General features: G+C 49.1%; 1 long non-coding RNA gene across 1 annotated transcript; it reads left to right on the top strand.

Annotated features, from left to right (window-relative positions):
* The first annotated feature begins 6,963 nt into the window (after positions 1-6,963).
* LOC135173803 (uncharacterized) lies at positions 6,964-8,221 on the top strand. Its single transcript, XR_010301439.1, has 2 exons — positions 6,964-7,020; positions 7,343-8,221. It is a non-coding gene; the product is annotated as an uncharacterized LOC135173803 (long non-coding RNA).
* The last annotated feature ends 12,135 nt before the right edge of the window (positions 8,222-20,356 follow it).

Here is a 20,356-nt window from a genome sequence, read left to right as displayed (position 1 = left end):
ATGAGGAAAATTGTGTTAGGCCAGGCACCACCAGAACAACAGGAGGAAGAGGAGGAAGATGACATCCAGGGTTCCAAGGATCCACTCAGAGAGGTCAGGGAAGTTAGGAAGGAATACACAAGGGAATCAGGTGAGCCAATCTTAAGCTGGCTAGTGAGATGCCGTGGCATTGGTGCTAATGCTCTGCAGGTAGGAGACAAGTCTGCCAAGCAGCTGGGACCACTCACTAAGGAGAGTGGAGTGGACAAACACCTGGCAAGTCCTCTTGGTAGGGTTAGCTTGTGGACACGCCTTCTGTTGGCTGTGGCTATGAGATATCCTTCCCGAGATGATTTGCCATGGGCAGCCAAGAAGTGGAACACCGTTGAGCAGGGAATTAAGCTTCTGAAGGAGTTTGCTGTGAAGGAAGTGCTTTATGGAGATCATGGCACTCATGAGCCTGACGATATTCCTTTGGGAACAGGTCTCATGAAGAAGCTGATTAAGCTTGCTCCTTCATCCTATGCTAACATCTTGGCCAGCAAATTCCTAGCAAGGAGTGATAATGGAAGGTCTTTCACTGTTGGTGAATTCACTGACCAGCTCAGGCAGATTGAGGACAGCTTGTCCCATTCTGGTATAATCTGTGCCATAAAGACTATGACTACAGAGTTTAAAGATACCATGAAAGAACTGAAGGAGGATCTCAAAAACATTACTAATCTGGTAAAGGATACCGTTCCTGCATCATCTGAATGGGTGAATGTTTCTGCCATCAGGAACAGACGCCCACCTCCTGCAAGGCAATTCCAGCCTAGGAGGAGACAAATTCCACCTAGACAGCAGCAATCACGTGCGTCACTGTGGATACTTCTGCGTGACACATACGGGGAGAACATGAACAAATGGGATGGTAAACCTACTTCAGCTCTTTCAAAGAGGGTCAGGGATCTGCAGAGTGGCAGAAACAGAGGCAGCAATGCCAGAAAAGTAGCTGTCACTTCTTCAGCTCCTGAGAGCAACTGCAATTGTTCCAACAGTTGCAATTTCTCTCACAACAACACCAATCATTGTGTACACCCTACATGCCATGTTCAGCATTAGGGGTGCCCTGCCTCCAGCCAGGAGGAGGAAAGGGATAGTGGAGAGAACCGAATCTATTGGAATGTATTCATTAGGTGGCCTGGCAGTTCAAGAGTTCGGAAATACAGGGCTTTAGTTGACACAGGTGCTCAGTGTACTTTATTGCCATCAAATTGCAAAGGGACAGAGTCCATTTCTATCTTTGGAATCACTGGTGGATCTCAAGAGTTAACTAAGGTACAGGCTGAGATCAGTTTAACTGGTAAAGAGTGGAAGACACATACTATTGTAACTGGTCCTGATGCGCCTTGCATTCTGGGAATTGACTTTTTGAGACAAGGTTGTTTCAAAGATCCTAAGGGTCATAAATGGGCTTTTGGAATAGCATCTGTAGAGATTGAGGATGATAAATTGAAATTGTCTGTTAGACCTGAACTTTCTGATGAATCTGCAGTTGTGGGACATCATGACATAGAGGACCTGGAAGTGCCAATTGCAACTCAAACTGTTCATCATAGGCAGTACAGAACTAACCGTGACTCTTTGTTGCCCATTCATCAGCTGATTCGTCAACTGGAGAGTCAGGCTGTCATCGAGAAAGCTCATTCACCTTTCAACAGTCCCATCTGGCCTGTGCGTAAACCTACGGGCGACTGGAGACTGACAGTTGACTTTCGTGCCCTCAACGAGGTGATGCCACCCATGAGTGCAGCTGTGCCGGACATGCTGGAACTCCAGTACGAGCTGGAATCGAAGGAGGCTAAATGGTATGCAACCATAGACATTGCTAATGCTTTCTTCTCTATTCCCATAGCAAAGGAGTGCAGGCCTCAGTTTGCATTCACCTGGAGAGGAATCCAGTATCAGTTCAATCGTTTGCCTCAGGGGTGGAAACACAGCTCAACCATCTGTCACTCAGTCATCCACAATGCACTGGAGAAAGGTAAAGCTCCAGAGCACATCCAGTACATCGACGACATCATTGTGTGGGGCCAAACTGCTGAGGAAGTCTTCGAGAAAGGTAACAAAATCATTGACATTCTGTTGCAAGCAGGTTTTGCCATTAAGAGAGACAAGGTCAAAGGACCTGCCAGAGAAATTCAGTTTCTGGGAGTGCGGTGGCAGGATGGTCGCCGTTACATTCCTCAGGATGTGATTGACAAAGTCTCTACTATGGCAGTTCCCACCAGTAAGAAGGACACACTTTCTTTTCTTGGTGTGGTGGGATTTTGGAGACTACACATTCCTGGTTTCAGTCAGATTGTCAAACCTCTGCATGATGTGACTCGAAAGAGAAACAATTTCGAGTGGGGACCTGAACAACAAGCAGCCTTTGATCAGATCAAACGAGAAGTAGTCCATGCAGTGGGCTTGGGTCCTGTGAGATCTGGTCCAGACATTAAAAACATTCTGTACACGGCTGCCAGTGATAATGGTCCAACTTGGAGTCTTTGGCAGAGAGCTCCAAATGAGACACGTGGTCGTCCACTTGGTTTCTGGGGACGTTGTTACAGAGGTTCAGAGACAAATTATACTGCAACTGAGAAAGAGATTCTAGCAGCCTATGAGGGAGTGAAAGCAGCTTCTGAAGTGATTGGAACTGAGTCACAATTGCTTTTAGCTCCTAGACTGCCAGTTCTTAACTGGATGTTCAAGGGCAAAGGTTCATCACCGCATCATGCCACAGATGCAACCTGGTCTAAATGGATGGCTTTGATAACCCAACGAGCACGAATGGGTAATCTTGATCGACCTGGTCTGGTGGAGGTGATCACCAACTGGCCGGAAGGCACAGACTGTTCCAAACCTCCGGAGGAGAAAATAACTCGTGCTGAGGAAGCTCCTCCCTATGGTGATCTCTCTGATCAGGAAAAGAACTATGCTTTGTTCACAGATGGTTCCTGTCGTCTTGTTGGGAACAAGCGAATATGGAAGTCAGCGGTTTGGAGTCCAACCAGGAGAGTTACCGAAACGAAAGATGGAGAAGGAGAATCCAGTCAGTTCGCTGAGGTAAAAGCTGTTCAACTTGCTCTTGATGTGGCTGAACGTGAGAATTGGCCTATCCTTTACCTCTACACCGACTCGTGGATGGTAGCCAATGCTCTATGGGGTTGGCTGAAGGACTGGAAGAAGAATGGTTGGCAGAGGAAAGGAAAGCCTATTTGGTGTGCTGATCTATGGCAGGACATTGATGCACGGCTGGAGAGAACTCCAGTGAAGGTGCGGCACGTAGATGCACACATGCCTAAGAGCAGAGCCAATGAGGAACATCACCACAACCAGCAGGCAGACCAAGCTGCTAAGATTGCTCAAGTTGATACCAACTCTGATCTTGACATTGACCTTGATTGGAAACACCGAGGTGAGCTGTTCTTAGCTCGGTGGGCCCATGACTCATCTGGACATCAAGGCAGAGATGGAACATACCGATGGGCTCGTGATAGGTCAATTGACTTGTCCATGGACGCTATCACCCAAGTCATCTATGACTGTGACATTTGTGCTGCTATTAAGCAGGCTAAGCGAATCAAGCCCTTATGGTATGGTGAGAGATGGTCAAAGTACAAGTATGGAGAAGCCTGGCAGATTGACTACATCACTTTACCTCGATCTCGTTCTGGTAAGCAGTATGTGCTAACGATGGTAGAAGCCAGCACTGGATGGTTGGAAACCTATCCAGTTCCACAGGCTACTGCACGTAACACCATTGTTGGTTTGGAGAGACAGATCTTGTGGAGACATGGAACTCCAGAGAGAATTGAGTCAGACAATGGTACTCATTTCAAGAACAATCTTGTGAAAAACTGGGCCAAAGAGCATGGTATTGAATGGATCTATCACATACCCTACTATGCACCAGCTTCAGGGAAGATTGAACGCTACAACGGTTTGCTGAAAACCACCCTAAAAGCCATGGGGGGTGGAACTCTGAAAAACTGGGACAAACATTTAGCACAAGCTACTTGGTTGGTAAATAGTAGAGGTTCAGTAAACAGAGCAGGACCTGCACAATCAGATTTGGTCCAAACAGTAGACGGTGATAAAGTTCCTGTTGTACATGAGAAAAATCTGTTAGGGAAAACTGTTTGGGTATTTTCTCCTTCGGGCGAAGGGAAACCTGTCCGAGGGGTGGTTTCTGCTGAGGGTCCTGGTCATACATACTGGGTAATGCAGGAGAATGGTGAAATCCAGTGTATTCCACAGAGAAATTTAACCTTAGCTGAGAGAGTTTAAATTCAAGCTGTTAGGAGTTTTTCTGTTCTAGGTAACATCGGCGCCCAACACTGAGAGAATCTACGATAGAATCTACAGTACGTGAGCACGAACCCAACATCACCTGGGAGTCCCTGTTCTGAGCTTTTGAATCACCTACATCTGATTGAAGTGTGAACTGAACTTGTATATATTGTTTTAGTGAAAATATTGGTTTAGATTAGATTGGATAATTCTCAGCGATACTCTGAGCGAAGTAGACAAGGGGTGGATTGTGCTAGTTTGAAGCAAGCTGGGATGTTTTGGTAAAAGAACTAGATAACAGGCAGTGAAATGAAAAACAATTGTGTCTACTTCTCTCACAGTCACGCTGAGAACTCTGGGAAGAAGAAAGACTTTTTTCTCCATTTTGTTTCTCACTCTTGCTTTGGCCTTAGACCTGGTCACATCTCATTAACCCTGCTCCCTAACCTCTTGGCTGCACCTCTTTTCTTCCTGAGAACTGGGGTAAGGTTGAGAGGGCCGGGGGGAGGTGTTGGGGTGGTTTTGAGAGCCCCTCCTGGGGACTCAGGTTTCTGGGAGGGGAGTTGTGCTTTCATATCGTTTATCCTTTGTATATTTCTGTATATAATTGTATATAACTGTATATATTGTAAATAGCTGCTTGTAAATTCTGCTAGCTGTAAATAAATTGCTTCATCTATATTCCCAGAGGCCGTCTGAGTTAGCTGGGGCAAATACAAAATGTGGGAGGGGCGGGGTAACCCCCAAACCATGTGACTTGGCCACATTAATTTCCTGCCTCCACAACAGTGTCCCTGGCCATGGCAGGGGGGTTGGAACTAGATGATCCTTGTGGTCCCTTCCAACCCTAACTGATTCTATGATTCTATGCTCTCCAGCCATTTGCCACCCAGCCTGTATCTGTGCTTGGGATTGTGCCATCTCAGGTGCAGGACCTTACACTTGGCCTTGTTGAATTTCATGAGGTTGTCCTGGGCCCAGCTCTCCAGTCTGTCCAGGTCCCTCTGAATAGCATCCCTGCCCTCTAGCAAGTCAACTGTGCCACACAGCTTGGTGTCATCTGCAAACCTGCTGAGGGTGCACTCGATTCCTCTGTCCATATCACTGACACAGATGGTAAACAGCACTGGTCCCAGCACTGACCCCTGAGGGACACCACTTGTCACTGGTCTCCAGGTGGACATTGTGCCATTGATTACAACTCTCTGTGTGCGACCAGCCAGCCAATTCCTTATCCAGCAAGTGGTCCACCCATCTGTGACGGTTTGGGTGTTCCCTGCCCCCCCACACTTTAGAAATCACCCAGACTAGACTCAGCCAGCTCTGGAAATATGAATGAAGCTATTTATATACAGCTGGCACAATATACAAGCAGCTATTTACAGTATATACAGTTATAGACAGAAATATACAAGGTAAAAGGTAATACAGAAACACAACTCCCCTCCCAGAAACCTGAGTCCCCAGGAGGGGCTCTCAACCACCCCTCACCTTCCCCCTGCTCCTCTCACCCTTACCCCAGTCCTAAGGAAGAATAGAGGTTCAGCCAAGAGGTTAAGAAGCAAAGTGGGTTAGGCCAAATGGAAGGTGAGGTTAGGGAGTAAGATGTTGCTCAGCCAGCAGCCCAAGCGAGAGTGAGTGAAAAAATGGTGAGAGCGTTATCTAATGGTTTTTTTTTTTTTGTTTCTTGTTCAGCAAGACTCTGAGGGAAGTAGACATCACCATTGTTTTCCTTTCACAGCCTGTAATCTGGTTCTTCTCACCAAAACATTCTACCCTGCTTCAAACTAGCACACCCAGGCACAGGTTGAATTTGAAATTAATGAAGAAAAAATTTGGTTGCTAGAGGAAAGAATTCAGACCTTGGAAAAGAGTTTGTTATAGGAAAAGGCACAAATCCAGAATTTTTGGGAACAGTCTAGAAGCTTCACAAATGCCTTGAGAGCCTAGGCAGCAAAAACCACTGGACTAATTTCCTCAGATGCCAGTTCAGTGACCCCCCTCTCTGCATATGAACTAAGCGGTGTGGAATTATGGGAACCAGGGAAAGAGGCAGAGAATGTCCCGATGGACAATTCGGGGGAAGGGAACCCCGCCAAACTGGGTGGAGGAAACACTGATGCTACTGTAACAGAGGACCCTGTTGTGTCCACCCCCGCGCAGCAGAAAGCCAATACTAAGCCGCTTAGAGGGTCCAGGTCCAGCCCAGAGAGAGTCTCTCCCGTAGTGAGTGGAGGAGAGAGTCCAGGTTAAAGGGAGAGTATTAGACAGAAATGCGTGCGTGCGGTGACCGCAACCAAAGTTTTGAATTGTGGAGGCGGTGGGCGCGGCGCCGCGATCTCCCCGATTACCAGGCGCTATCCAGACGCGCAACAAGGGTTTCAATTCAGCCATGCAGGCAAAGGCTCTGACCAGAAAAGCCGTAAAGACGCGACCGCGCTGGGGGACAAAACAAACGTGTAATTTCATTACGAGGTTGGCATAAGCAGCGAGGCGGCCGTGGCCACAATAAGCCCCGGAACCGCGATTCGCCCAGCGATCTCGGCACGCCCAGAAGCGGCAACCACACCCCCACACCCCACCCCCCACCCCCCCCCCACGGTGGATCCTGCCGCTTCTGCAGGAAGGAGAATTAACTCTTTCTCGATTAACTCTTTCTCGCCTCACAGAAAGGAGGCAAGACACTGAATGTGGCAGCAGTGGCTCAAGCAGCTTTTAACGGTCAGCAATCATTGGGAGAGCTACAGAATCCTCAAAATTAAGACCTGTTGCCTAGTTGAGCCAACTGTGGTCACTGACCACATGCCAGGAGGGACAAAGGAAATTCCTTGTCCCCAATGCAAGTGGGCCAACCTGTGCTAGTTTAAACAACTCTCTATAGGGGTTGTGCCCAGGATAATTGGCTAAACCCAGAGGCTTATATGCCTGGGGAGCACGAATACCAATGGGAAGACCCACTGCATTAATGCACAGTGGATTGTCCCAAACTATTAATTGCTAAGCCCAGCTATTACATGCTGAGGCAAGTTTTGTCTCCCTGCAGGACAGAGTCAAGGCCGAGGACCAGATACCGGGACATGGGCCAATTCCTGATCAGCACCAGCACCTGAGAAAGGGAGAAACAGCTGCACAGGAGATGGAAGCACATCACCGGAGTGGCCAGTGGATGATGGCATCAGGACCCAGAGAGCATGACCTCCAGCCATGGACTCAGAGCAGTTAAGGCTCTACCATGAACTTTATTATTGCTCTACCAGGGACAGAGCAATAATTACTCAACTGTGTAGCTTTGTTAAATATTGTTTGGGCTACTGTTAATATTGGTATTGCATGTGAAGGCTAACCTATATATAGTACACACAGCTCACTGAACTGCAAGGAGTTATTACCCATCACTATAAATTTCTAGACAAATCTGTCCATTGCCACCAGGGTGGTATATTGTAGAGCACTCTAAATTCCTTCCTTCTCCACCCCCTCTGTCTTCGAGGGTTTAAATGGGGAAGAGAAGGCAGTGCGAAAAACTGCCTTCCCCCTTGTGGGCTTGAAGGGGGAACAGCAAAAGGTGCCTTTCCCCACACATGTGCTGACTCGTGTGGGAGCCTGTGCTGGGAATCAGGCTGGCGGCTGGCTGGGTTTTCATGCCCAGTATAAATGGCAAGTGGACATTTTATCTAGAAAAAAGGCATAAATAGAGCAAGGGAGAAAGCACAGTGTTCCCACCTTGACAGAGCTCCCAACAGGACAGGATTCCTGCCTTGACAGAGTTCCTGCTGTGACAGTGCCCACTTGGAGAGTTCCCGTTGATGGCTTCTGCCTTTACACAGCTCTTGATTTTTGACCATAAAATAAACCAAAACTAGTTCTGTATATAGTTTGGGGGCAGGGTTTTCAGGAAAATAAAATAATTCTATTTTTATAATTCCTGACTCCGCCACATTAATCCCCAAGACTCCCAGTACTTAATTTTGCTCTCTGGGGCTTGGACATTGTGTTTGGAGCCCTTTCCATTCACCTCTTGGTAAATCCATGCTGACTACTGATAACCACCTTTTCTTCCATGTGCCTAGAGATGACCTCCAGAACAAGCTGCTCCATCCCATTGTTTTTTCTGGGATGGAGGTGAGGCTGACTGGTCTGTAGTTTCCTGGAACCTCTTCCTTCCCCTTTTTGAAAACTAGAGTGATGTTAGCTTTCCTCCAGTCCTCAGGCACCTCCCCTATTTGCCATGATTTTGAAAAAATGATGGCGTTTGGTAGAGCAACAACATCAGCCAGTTCTCTCAACACTCTCGGGTGCATCTCATCGGGGCTGTCACGGTCCCCTTAAGAAAGCCATAGAGTTCTCCAGGAGGACCAGAAAGGTCTAGGAGGTGGACCCTGGAAATCGTAATTTTTGTTATTGAATCCCATAATCCTGCTATCACTTTATAAGTGGGCAGCAAAGTCTCTTTTTTCTCCCTTCCTTTGGCACTCTGGAGGGAGTCTTATCTGGGTAACTAATGGGGGAGTATGCGGCCTCCAAGACCACAATGAATTTCTTGCTGCACAGTCATGGCCTGCTTGGGCCTAATGGGAGACAATGGCGGGGGGGTGGAGAAAATGAGCGCTGGGGTATCTGTGGTTTAGCTTGGTTGGGGTTGAGGGAATTCCCATGTACCCTGTATCTGTATTGGGTGTTAAGGATTCATGTATTCCATATTTTTTCCTGTACATCTTTAAATACACTTTTCTGTATTCCTCTCCAATTCAGCAAGAGCATTATTTTACTGCCTTTGAGAGTAAAATAATTATTTCTGTCTGCTCTATAAAGCATCAACAGAAAATGGTGGCCCATAAGGGGAATAATTTGGATTAATTCTGAATTAGAGAAATACAGAATTGGTAAAAGACGCTGTCCTTTTTTCCACCTGTGCTTAGTGACCCAATAGAACTCCTTAAGGAGTGGTTTTGGTTAATCTTCATTTATGTGCCCATAATGGCAGCGTTAGAATGATATTTTAATAAATACTGGCCAGCCGTTTTGAATTCATTCCCCCCACTTGAGGGATGGCAGCTTTGGCTGACAGCCATAGCGTCTGCATTTGGTGGGCATTGGGATAAATGCCGCAAGTTTCTTTTAATTCTATTCTCCATTCTAAAACGGTGGAGTGGTGGTGGGTGTGGTGGCTGCAAGAGCGAAGTATCGCTTGTTCGGGTCCCTGGTGCGGCAGCGGTTCAGTTGTCTCCGGGTTGAGGCGGATAACGCTGTGCGGTTAGAAGTGAGCAACGGGCAGCAGTTTGCACGGTTTAAGGTGAATGAGAAAGCTGATACGGATCCCACATCCCCCAAGCGGCCATGATTTGTGCTGACTCCCGGCACGGTGCTGAGCGGTGGGGGGCACAGTGGAGCTAGCTGCTCCGTCTGTTTCTTCCCCTCCTGGCGCAAATTCACGGGCTGCAGAAACGCAAGCAGCTCCAGTCATATCGGCAGCCATACCACCTGTTCCCAGCTCCGATCAGGCAAGGCCCGATCCAGCCGCAGCGATTTCAAATATGGCACCAGGCAGAAGCGGCTCTGCCCTTCTCGGCAAGCTGATGGCACTGGTGGTGGTGACACAAGTAATCTGCTCCCTCTGGTTTGTCACAGCCACTCCCCTTTCCGGCTTAAGGCTAGAGAGTCAGTCAGACGCAACCATACCTCCATACCTCTTCTTCCCCGGTGAGGTTAGCACGCATGCGCTGGCAGTAGCTACAAGTGACACCTGTCCCCCCGTATCGCGGAAGGGAGTTTTGTTTGGGGGAGGTTGGGGAATGATATGCGAGGCCGATTTTAAAAAAGGTTTAAATGATTTAATATTATATACACTAGAAATCCCCTTCCCCAAACTTATTTACAACTAACCCACGTAAGTTCTTTATATGTGGTTTACGAATTAAATCACAGAATGATTTATGTACAAGAAATCAGGAATTTAGCAACAGTTTGTAAAAGAATTTAGAAAGAGAGTTTGTGGCTTGAAAATGCCAGGATTTAGGGAGAGAGTCTGTGATTTTTTAGAGAGTTCACTGGAAGCTTGAGAGATTATTCAGTCTTTAAATTAAGTTCTTGTCAGTTACTCACTGTTCAGATGTAGTTCAGAAAAGTTTCAAAGTCTTTATGAATTTTAAGGCGCGTTGTCTGAGGCTCCGCGGGTCCTGTCGAGCTGAATGCTGACTCCTGGGGCTTGTAAGGATCGGGCCCTTGCCTGGAATGGTGCCGTCTCGAACTGGTTGTTTGCAATGCGAATGCCGCGTGTGTGTGCGTGTGTAATCAGCGATAAGGGTATTGAGCAAAAGAGGTGCAAGTAGAGCAGGGTAGAGAGCGAGGGGCTCAGTTAAGTTGCAAGGGGTGCAAGGGGGTATTTTTTTACAGTGTTTTAGAAGAGATGTATTCAGCCAACTCAGGCAGACTTGCGTTAGCTTTACAGATTGGTATAAAGTTATAATCAACTTATACAATTGGCTAATTCTCACCAAAAAACAACTTATGGGACCACCTGGGGTCAGCCCCCAGCAGATGTTTGTCGGGTGGTCACCATGTCTGAGAATTCGAACCTTTTTTCCAAAACATAGCCATGTTTATGTCTTCTGCTTCTCTGAGGGAGAGATTCTCCCAAGGCCTGTATGTCTGCTGGTACAGCAGCTACGTCAGTGCAAGCAGATAGAAAATATTGTTTTGACTTTTTCGATAGAAGGCCTCTGAGCTAATCTTTCTCTTTTTGGTGCTTTTAGCAATGAATCTTCAATTCTGGCGACGACACCTGCAACATAAAGAGAGTCAGTGACCACATTCAAAGGTTCTTGTGCCCAGTTCTTAAATGCCCACACTACTGCTGTTAATTCTAGGGTCTGTAAAGAGTCGTCTTTAGTTCCTATCATAAGATGATGATGCCATCGACCACTGTTATACCATGCACATACTGCTCTCCTCTTTCTCCCTCCTGCATCTGTATACACTGTCTGTCCAGGTACAGGTATGGGGCTTAATTTTGGAATTCTAAACCACTGTAGGTCTTTAACTACCTGCCAGGTCCTTCCAGCTGGGTAAGCATTACTTATCTTCCCTGTAAACCCCAACAGGGCGTCCTGTAACGGTGCAGAGTCGTAGAGGTACCAATCCAGCTGATCACTGGTAAATGGTACATAAATCATAGCTGGCTCCTTTCCATCAATTTCAATGACTCTAAACCTACCCCTTTTAATTAATTCAGCGAGTGCCTCTGTATGGGTCTGTATGTGTCCTGGAGTCCTGTACCCCTAAATTCCTCTCCTGCCCGGACTCCGGGGAGAAAGGGGAAAAGCCGCCTGGTTTCCCCCCCCCTCGCCTGCCCTGCAGCCGTGAAGGGGGGGAGGACTGCCCCATGAAGGGGGGGACTGCCCCGTGAGTTCCCGCGCTGGAGCCAGGCCGGGATTGGCCGTGCGCTTTCACGCCTAAGGTGTGGTAACTCTGCCCTTTGTCTAGCGAAGGTTATAAATCTTGGGGGTCTTCCCGCCTTTGGGGTTCCCGCTTTGGATTTTGCCCGTGCCTGGACGTATGTGTCTGCCTGAGCTCACACATCCCCCTGTGCCCGGACTGCAGAGAGACCAAGCATTCGCTTTCCTATTGACACCTTTGTGTGCCTAACGACCCTTAACGACCCTTAACGACTCCTGCAGCCGCTGGAAAGGAAGAGGAACGTAGACCGTACGAGCCAGCCTGAGTGAGTTATTTGGCTTAGCTTAATTTAGTAAGAAACCGCTATTAATTAATAGCTGAGTCCTTTTCCAACTTCTGACTTCCAATATAGTCACATTATTGATGGTATCCTGGTAGATTAATTCTCATGCAACTGAATCTGCTTATCAAACTAAATTATTCTTTGTATATATAGTTGTGGGGGCGGTTTTTTTGGGGGAAAATAAAAAATATCTATTTTTGATAAATTCCCGACTCGGCCACGTATTCCTGCTCTCCGCAACAGTATGGTATTCTTTGGATGAGTGGGCAAGAATACCCATTCTATGATCTTCCACTCATTGTCAGTGGCATTGGCGTTTCTGCTCTCCCTAACTATTTCCCTCTCTTCTCTTTGCCACTGAGCAATGAGTGCAAAAGGATGTCGCTGCTTATTAACACAGAGAAGCACTAGGGGCTGGTCGGCAAGGTGACAGGTGGATACACCAGTCAGGAATTTATCGGTGATTGACTTGACTGCCAACTGCTGTTGGGTTGTTAAGGAGACACGCTTGTGCGCATCCATGCCCTGCAACAGGGGCAGCAATGGTTCTAAGTCCTTCTTGGTTATTCCCACTATCTTTCGAACCCGCTGAACATCACCCATAAACTTTTGGACATCCGTCAGTGTTTTGAAGTCTGTGTAAGGCAATCTTTTGAGGTCTGATCGTGGCCTCAGTAATCTGCCAACCTAAATAATTCCAAGGGCTCTGCTGCTGTATCTTTTCTGGCGCGACAATCAGACCACTTCTTTTGCAGACTGTCTCAATCGTTTTCAAGTCTGCAGGCACAAACGGCCACGAACGACAGAAAAGAATGTCGTCCATGTAATGATAGACAATTGTACATGCCCAATATTTTTGGAGGGGTTGCAATGCTCTTGCAACAAACAATTGGCAGAGAGTTGGTGAGTTCTTTATTCCTTGTGGCAAAACTGTCCACTCATAGTGGCTCGCAGGTTCGGCTTTGTTCACAGATGGTACTGTAAAGGCAAATCGCTGTCAATCCTGTTTGGCGAGGGGAATAGTGAAGAAGCAGTCCTTTAAATCAATTATCAGCAAATACCAGTCCTTCAGGAGCATACTGGGCGATGGTAGTCCTGGCTGAAGTGCTCCTGTGGCTTGCATATGGTCATTCACTGCTTGAAGGTCCTGCAGTAGTCTCCATTTGCCAGACTTCTTAGGGATGACAAAAATAGGGGTGTTCCAAGGGCTAACAGAAGGTCGAATATGTCCTGCCCGCAATTGTTCCTGAACAAGTACCCTTGCATGTTCAAGCTGCTCTGCAGTCATAGGCCATTGCTCTATCCATACTGGTGGGTCTGTGTGCCATGTGAGGGGTATGGGTGGCGGCTTACAGGCAGCGGCCTGCGATAAAAAAGTGCTTCACGATTGGTGGTAATCACGGCACCAACCTGACCGAGAACATCACGGCCTATAAGTGCTTTCAGGCTGTCAGGCAAGGGCATGACATACACTCGCTGGTGCACAGTACAGTCCTCCCAGTGCAGGCATACAGGATCTTTACTTTGCTGAGCAGTCGTACTGCCTCCCACTCCCACTACGCCAGACATCGGACTGGTGAGCGGCCAGGCTGGAGGCCACAGAGCCTGATTAATGATCGTGACGTTGGCGCCTGTGTCGACCATAGCCAAGAGTCTTACCAGTCTCCCATGGGCAGACAGTTCCAGCGTGATCATGGGTCTCTGGGTCAGAATCTTAGTGAAGCAAACCGCCGGTCCGGTGGAGCCAAACCCTCCCACCTGCGGCTTCCTGGCAGGGGGAGCTGGCGGTCGTGGCTGAGAGAATGCAACAAGTTGTGAGATTTTACTGCCAGCAGGGACAAACAAGGGCAGGGCAATCGTGTATGCCATTATGGCTATCGGCCCCTTATAGTCAGCGTCGATGAGTCCCGGTATCACAATAAGACCTTTGAGGCTGGCTGATGACCGCCTGAGGAGTAGCCCCCTCAAAGAGCCCTGTAATGTAGAAAGGGGGCCCGAAGCAGTGGTAGGAATTTTCGTGACTTGTGTATTCTGCAAAGTGACGCTTACTGCTGTTGCCAAGTCAACCCCGAGGCTCCCACTGGTGGCTGGGTAGTGGGTGTCCAGGTACCCTTTGCGTCGTCCTGTACTACAGCTATCATAGTATCATAGTAGTATCATAGTATCATCAGGGTTGGAAGAGACCTCACAGATCATCAAGTCCAACCCTTTACCACAGAGCTCAAGGCTAGACCATGGCACCAAGTGCCACGTCCAACCTTGCCTTGAAGTGCCCCAGGAACAGCGACTCCACCACCTCCCCGGGCAGCCCATTCCAGTGTCCAATGACTCTCTCAGTGAAGAACTTCCTCCTCACCTCAAGCCTAAATCTCCCCTGGCGCAGCCTAAGGCTGTGTCCTCTTGTTCTGGCGCTGGCCACCTGAGAGAAGAGAGCAACCTCCTCCTGGCCACAACCACCCCTCAGGGAGTTGTAGACAACAATAAGGTCACCCCTGAGCCTCCTCTTCTCCAGGCTAAACAATCCCAGCTCCCTCAGCATCTCCTCATAGGGCTTGTGCTCAAGGCCTCTCACCAGCCTCGTCACCCTTCTCTGGACACGCTCAAGCATCTCAACGTCCCTTTTAAACTGGGGAGCCCAGAACTGAACACAATACTCAAGGTGTGGTCTAACCCATGCAGAGTACAGGGGCAGAATGACCTCCCTGCTCCTGCTGACCACACCATTCCTGATGCAGGCCAGGATGCCATTGGCTCTCTTGGCCACATGGGCACACTGCTGGCTCATGTTCAGGCGGGTATCAATCAGTAACCCCAGATCCCTCTCTGTCTGGCTGCTCTCCAGCCACTCCGACCCTAGCCTGTATCTCTCCATGGGGTTGTTGTAGCCAAAGTGCAGCACCCTGCACTTTGAGCTATTGAACCCCATCCCATTGGCCTCTGCCCATCTGTCCAGGCGGTCAAGGTCCCGCTGCAGAGCCCTTCTGCCTTCCAACTCAGTCACATCTGCCCCCAGCTTGGTGTCATCTGCAAACTTGCTGATGACTGACTCGATGCCCTCATCCAGATCATCTATGAAGATGTTAAAGAGGATGGGGCCCAGCACAGATCCCTGAGGGACACCACTAGTGACTGGCCGCCAGCTGGATGAGGCGCCATTCACCACCACTCTCTGGGTCCGGCCCTCCAGCCAGTTCCTAACCCAGCACAAAGTGTTGCCATCCAAGCCATGGGCTGATAGCTTAGCCAGCAGTTTGCTGTGGGGGACAGTGTCAAAGGCCTTGCTGAAGTCCAGATAGACCACATCCACAGGCCTCCCCACATCCACCAAGCGGGTCACCTGATCATAGAAGGAGATCAGGTTAGAAAGGCAGGATCTGCCCTTCCTAAACCCATGCTGGCTGGACCTGAGCGCTTTGCCATCCCTTAGGTGAGCTCTTATCACCCCCAAGATAACCTGCTCCATCAGTTTCCCTGGCACTGAGGTCAGGCTGACGGGTCTATAGTTCCCAGGTTCCTCCGTCCGACCCTTCTTGTGGATGGGGACCACGTTGGCCATTTTCCAGTCTCCTGGGACCTCTCCGGTGAGCCAGGACTGCTGGAAAATGATGGAGAGCGGCTTGGCCAGCTCAGCTGCCAGCTCTCTCAGCACCCTGGGATGGATCCCATCTGGTCCCATGGACTTGTGGGTGTCCAGATGGCTCAGCAGGTCCTGAACTAATTCTTCATGAATTTCCAGGGGAACACACTTCTCCCTGACCCCATCCCCTAGTTCAAGAGGCCACTTGCCCTGAACTCCTCCCTCCTTACTGTTGAAAACTGAGGCGAAGAAGGCATTCAGGACCTCAGCCTTTTCTACATCATCAGTTATAGTATTCCCCTCCTGGTCCAGTAAGGAGTGGAGGCTCTTCTTGCCCTTCCTTTTAGCATTGATAAATTTATAAAAGTGTTTTTTGTTATCTTTCACGGAAGTGGCCAGCCTAAGTTCTAGCTGGGCCTTAGCCTCTCTAATTTTTCTCCTGCATAATCTGGCTACCTCCTTAAACACGTCAGGAGAAGCCTTCCCCTCCTTCCAGAGGTGATACACCCTCTTTTTTTCCCCCAGTTCCTTCAGGAGCTGTTTACTCATCCAGGCTGGTCGCCTTCCCCGCCGGCTCATCTTTCGGCACATGGGAACTGCCAGCTCCTGTGCCTTCAAGAGCTCCTGTTTAAAGTAGGTCCCACTATCCTGGACCCCTTTGTTCTCGAGGACTGCTGCCCAGGGGACTTCGGAAATAAGTTTCCTAAGCAAATTGAAGTTTGCCCTCCGAAAGTCCAAGGTGTAGGTTTTGTTGCAGTGCCTCCCTACCTCCCTGTATATTGAAAATTCCACTAACTCGTGATCACTACACCCCAGGCAGCCTCCCACTGCCGCATCTCCTACCAGCCCTTCTCTGTTGGACAGCAGCAGGTCAAGCTGAGCTTGACCCCTAGTAGGCTCACTTAACAGCTGGGACATGAAGCTGTCCTCCATGCACTCTAGAAATCTCCTGGACTGCCTCCTCTCTGCTGAATTAAGTTCCCAGCAGGTATCTGGCAGGTTAAAGTCGCCCACAAGGACAAGATCTGATCTTGAGACAGCCTCCAGCTGTTTGTAAAATATCTCGTCTGTTTCCTCATCCTGGTTGGGTGGTCTATAACAGACTCCAACCAGGATGTCAGATTTATTAGTCCTCCCTCTGATTTTAACCCACAGGCTCTCAACCCCTTCATCCCTCACCTCAAGCTCAGTGGCATGGAGTGACTCCCTAATATACAGAGCCACCCCTCCTCCTCTTCTCCCTTGCCTATCTCTCCTGAAGACGTTATATCCCCCCAGTATAGCAGCCCAGTCATGCCTGTCATCCCACCAAGTTTCTGAAATGGCAACTATATCATAGTCACCCTGGTGGACCAGGACTTCCAATTCCTCCTGCTTGTTACCCAAGCTGCGTGCATTGGTGTAGATGCACTTCAGCTGGGCTCTCGATTCCCCAATTGTCCCTAGTTTCCTTTCCACTCTCTCCTTCTCGTGCTGGCTTTGGCGTTTCCCGACCGGCAGACTGCTGTGGCATGGCCAGGAGACTGGCAATGGTCGCACCACACCGAAGCCGAACAGCGTTGCTTTGTGTGACCCAGCTGGCCGCAGCGGTAGCAGCCCGCTGACATTGGACTGTGCTTCCGCTGTTTTGCCGAAACAAGAAGGACTTTTTTGTCAAGCACAGTCTCGACCGCCTGTCCCACCACTTGGGCTAACTCTCCCTCCGTAGCTTGGTTAGATGTCTGCACGTCGTCCGCCACAGGTGCGTACTGTTCTTGTCCCTAGGCACGAGCCACCCGTTCTAACATGTCTTCTACCGTTGCCCCTGCAGGCAACGTGGCTAAAATGCCCCTGGTCTTGGGATTAGCATTTTCAAATGCCATGCTCTTCATCAGCCCTGCCTTGGTGCTATCATCCAACTCCCTTTCATGTATTAAAGCTGTCCACAACCGATCAATGAAGTGGCAGTACTCCTCATTCATCCCCTGCCTGATTCCCGCATAGGAGGGACCGGGCGTTAAGCCGGGAGCGGAATAAAAGGCTTGTAACGCCAACCGTGCAGACAGATCGTGAAGCTCTTGCGGGAAACGTAGCTGTACCTCTGTAGACTGGTAGCTGCCCTGACCAGTGAGAATGTCAGGTGTAATCGCATTTAGGGGATCCCCGGTCCGTTGGTGTCGGGCAGCTTCCCTGGTCGCCTGCAGAGACCAGTCCCGTTCCCACAGGAGAAACTGGGAAGGAGTCAGGATTAGACTGGCCAAATTATGGCAGTCCACAGGCATGCAGCGGTCAGTGGAAAACAACCAGTCTAACATCTGCCTGGCGGGTTCTGATCGTACCCCGTATTCTTTAACCGCCTTCTGCACACGCTCCTGGGGCTTCCATTCCCAGGCATCCCAGTGCGCCTCGTCATTCATCCCGGTTATCACGGGGAAGGCTGTGGACTGCACAGGGTGCCACTCTCCCTCGAACAGGGTGTTTTTAATGACACCAGACCACTTCAGATTATGCTGAGACGCCTTTTCCCAAATCTCAGCGTCTGGCTCCTGGATCTCTCGTAGGTGCTCGGCCAGCGGACGGACCGCCGGTGAAGGAGCGGGTGGTGGGGCGGGCAGAGTCACCAGGCGCAGCAGCCCATCCTGTTGTTTCGCACGGTCAGGCGTCCATTTTTCCAACAACTTAACCACCTGGTCCAGCGACCGCTTAGTATCGTCAGCAGTAGCCATAGCCGTAGCGGACTGATGGCCGCTAACACAAGCTGAGCCGTGAGAGCACACCTCTCCGGCTGCAACACCACCGTCAGGCTCGGGGATGTCAATGATCAGTTTATTAGGCGCGGCCCCAGTAGGGGGGGGGGGCGGGGGGTGGTGCAGGCAACATGGCTAATTGCCCGAATCATGCTGCACGCTCTTTTTCAACTCCGCCACCGAGCTGGCAATCTTCCCGGTCATGCCCTTGACTGGAGCAGCACGGCTAAGACCGAAAAACCGAGCTACCGAGCTCTCTTTCTCGACTGCAGGCAGCGATGGGGTGCTTGGGGTGGGGGCAAAGGTGGAAGCTGGCACTGCGCACACATCAGAACTGCCGGCATCAACCATCGCGGCCAGAAGTGACTGAGAAGCCGCCATTGCAGCGTTTCTTTCGGCTTTCATTTCTAGTAACGCACGGAGCACATCACGCCAGGTGGGACCTAGCTGTCGCGCCATCTTAGAGTCTTTTCCATCGTTAATAACCGCGTCCCACAGTGCATCTCCGACCTCCCCCCACGCATACAGTTTAAAGATCATGGGAGGTTCACGCATATGACCCTGCGCATGCGCCCAGGCCAACAGCTCCCGGAGCTTCTTAATATCTGACAAGACCCCTCTCTTAGAGAGAATACATGCCAGTAGGGACAGTGCCGCATCAGATTCCATGTCGGCCTTACCTGCACACTCGGGGAGATCACCCGTGGCGTGTGTCATGGAAGGGATCAGAGCCCTTTTGCCTTATTGCAGAATTTTCATTTGTACACAAAATTGTGTCTCAGAGGCCTTCCATCGAAAAAGTCAAAACAATATTTCCTATTTGCTTGCACTGACGCAGCTGCTGTAACAGCAGACGTACAGGCCTTGAGAGAATCTCTCTCTCAGGGAAGCAAAGACATAAACATGGCTATGTTTTGGAAAAAGGGTTCGAATTCTCAGGCACGGTGACCACTCGACAAACATCTGCTGGGGGCTGACCCCTGGGTGGTTCCATAAGTTGTTTTTGCTAAGAATTAGCCAATTGTATAGGTTGATTACAACTTTGTACCAATCTGTAAAGTTAACGTGAGTCTGACTGAGTTGGTTGAACACACCTCTTCTGAAATACTATAAAAAATGTACCCACTTGTACCTCTTGCTCCTTACCTCTTGCTCCTTACCTTAACTGGCCCCTTGCTCTCTACCCTGTGCCTCTTTTGCTCGATACCCTGATCGCTGATCACACACGCACACACACGCGGCATTCGCATCGCAAGCAACCAGCTCAAGACTGCACCGTTCCGGACAAGGGCCCGATCCTTACGAGCCCCGGGAGTCAGCATTCAGCTCGACCGGACCCGCGGAGCCTCGGACAACGTGCCTTAAAATCCATAAAGACTTTGAACTCTGAACTGCATTTGGGACAGTGAGTAATTGATAAACTTCTATTTGAAACTGAATAACTTCTCAAGACTTCAATGAACTCTCTCATATCATAGACTCTCTTCATTTTAGTCATTCTGTATATTAAATCTCAACTACGAACCAAGAATCTACGCGGGATAATTACAAATAAGTTTGGGGAAGGGGATTTCTAGTATATAATATTAAATTACTTATACCTTTTTACAAAACATCGGCCTCGCATATCATTACTTCAAAACCTCCCCCCCCCCAAACAAACTTTCCCGTCCGAGACATAATGGCGCAGCGAGCAGGGTCGGGAAAGATGGATTTATTTTACAGAATGGCAGATATTATTGGATTGGAACATTTGAAACCGGCACTGGATATAAATAATTTAGTCAGCTCAGAACAAATTTTGAACAAGTTGGCAGATACGGTAGCCACGTTGTATACGACTTTGCAGGAAGATAAAGATAAAGAGCACATCGTTACAGTAGCAGCGTGCTCAATCCGAGCGCAATATGAATTTGATAATTTGCAGTATGGTTTCAATAGTTCTAAACTTGAATTGAAAGAAACGAAAGAGCGTTTTAACGAACAAATTAATCGCTTGAAAAAAGAGTCAGAGAG

This window comes from Pogoniulus pusillus (assembly GCF_015220805.1).
Source record: "Pogoniulus pusillus isolate bPogPus1 chromosome W unlocalized genomic scaffold, bPogPus1.pri SUPER_W_unloc_2, whole genome shotgun sequence".
NCBI classification, from domain to species: Eukaryota; Metazoa; Chordata; class Aves; order Piciformes; family Lybiidae; genus Pogoniulus; species Pogoniulus pusillus.
The sequence above is the reverse complement of the archived record's forward strand: the minus strand, read 5'-3'. Positions and strand labels throughout refer to the sequence as shown.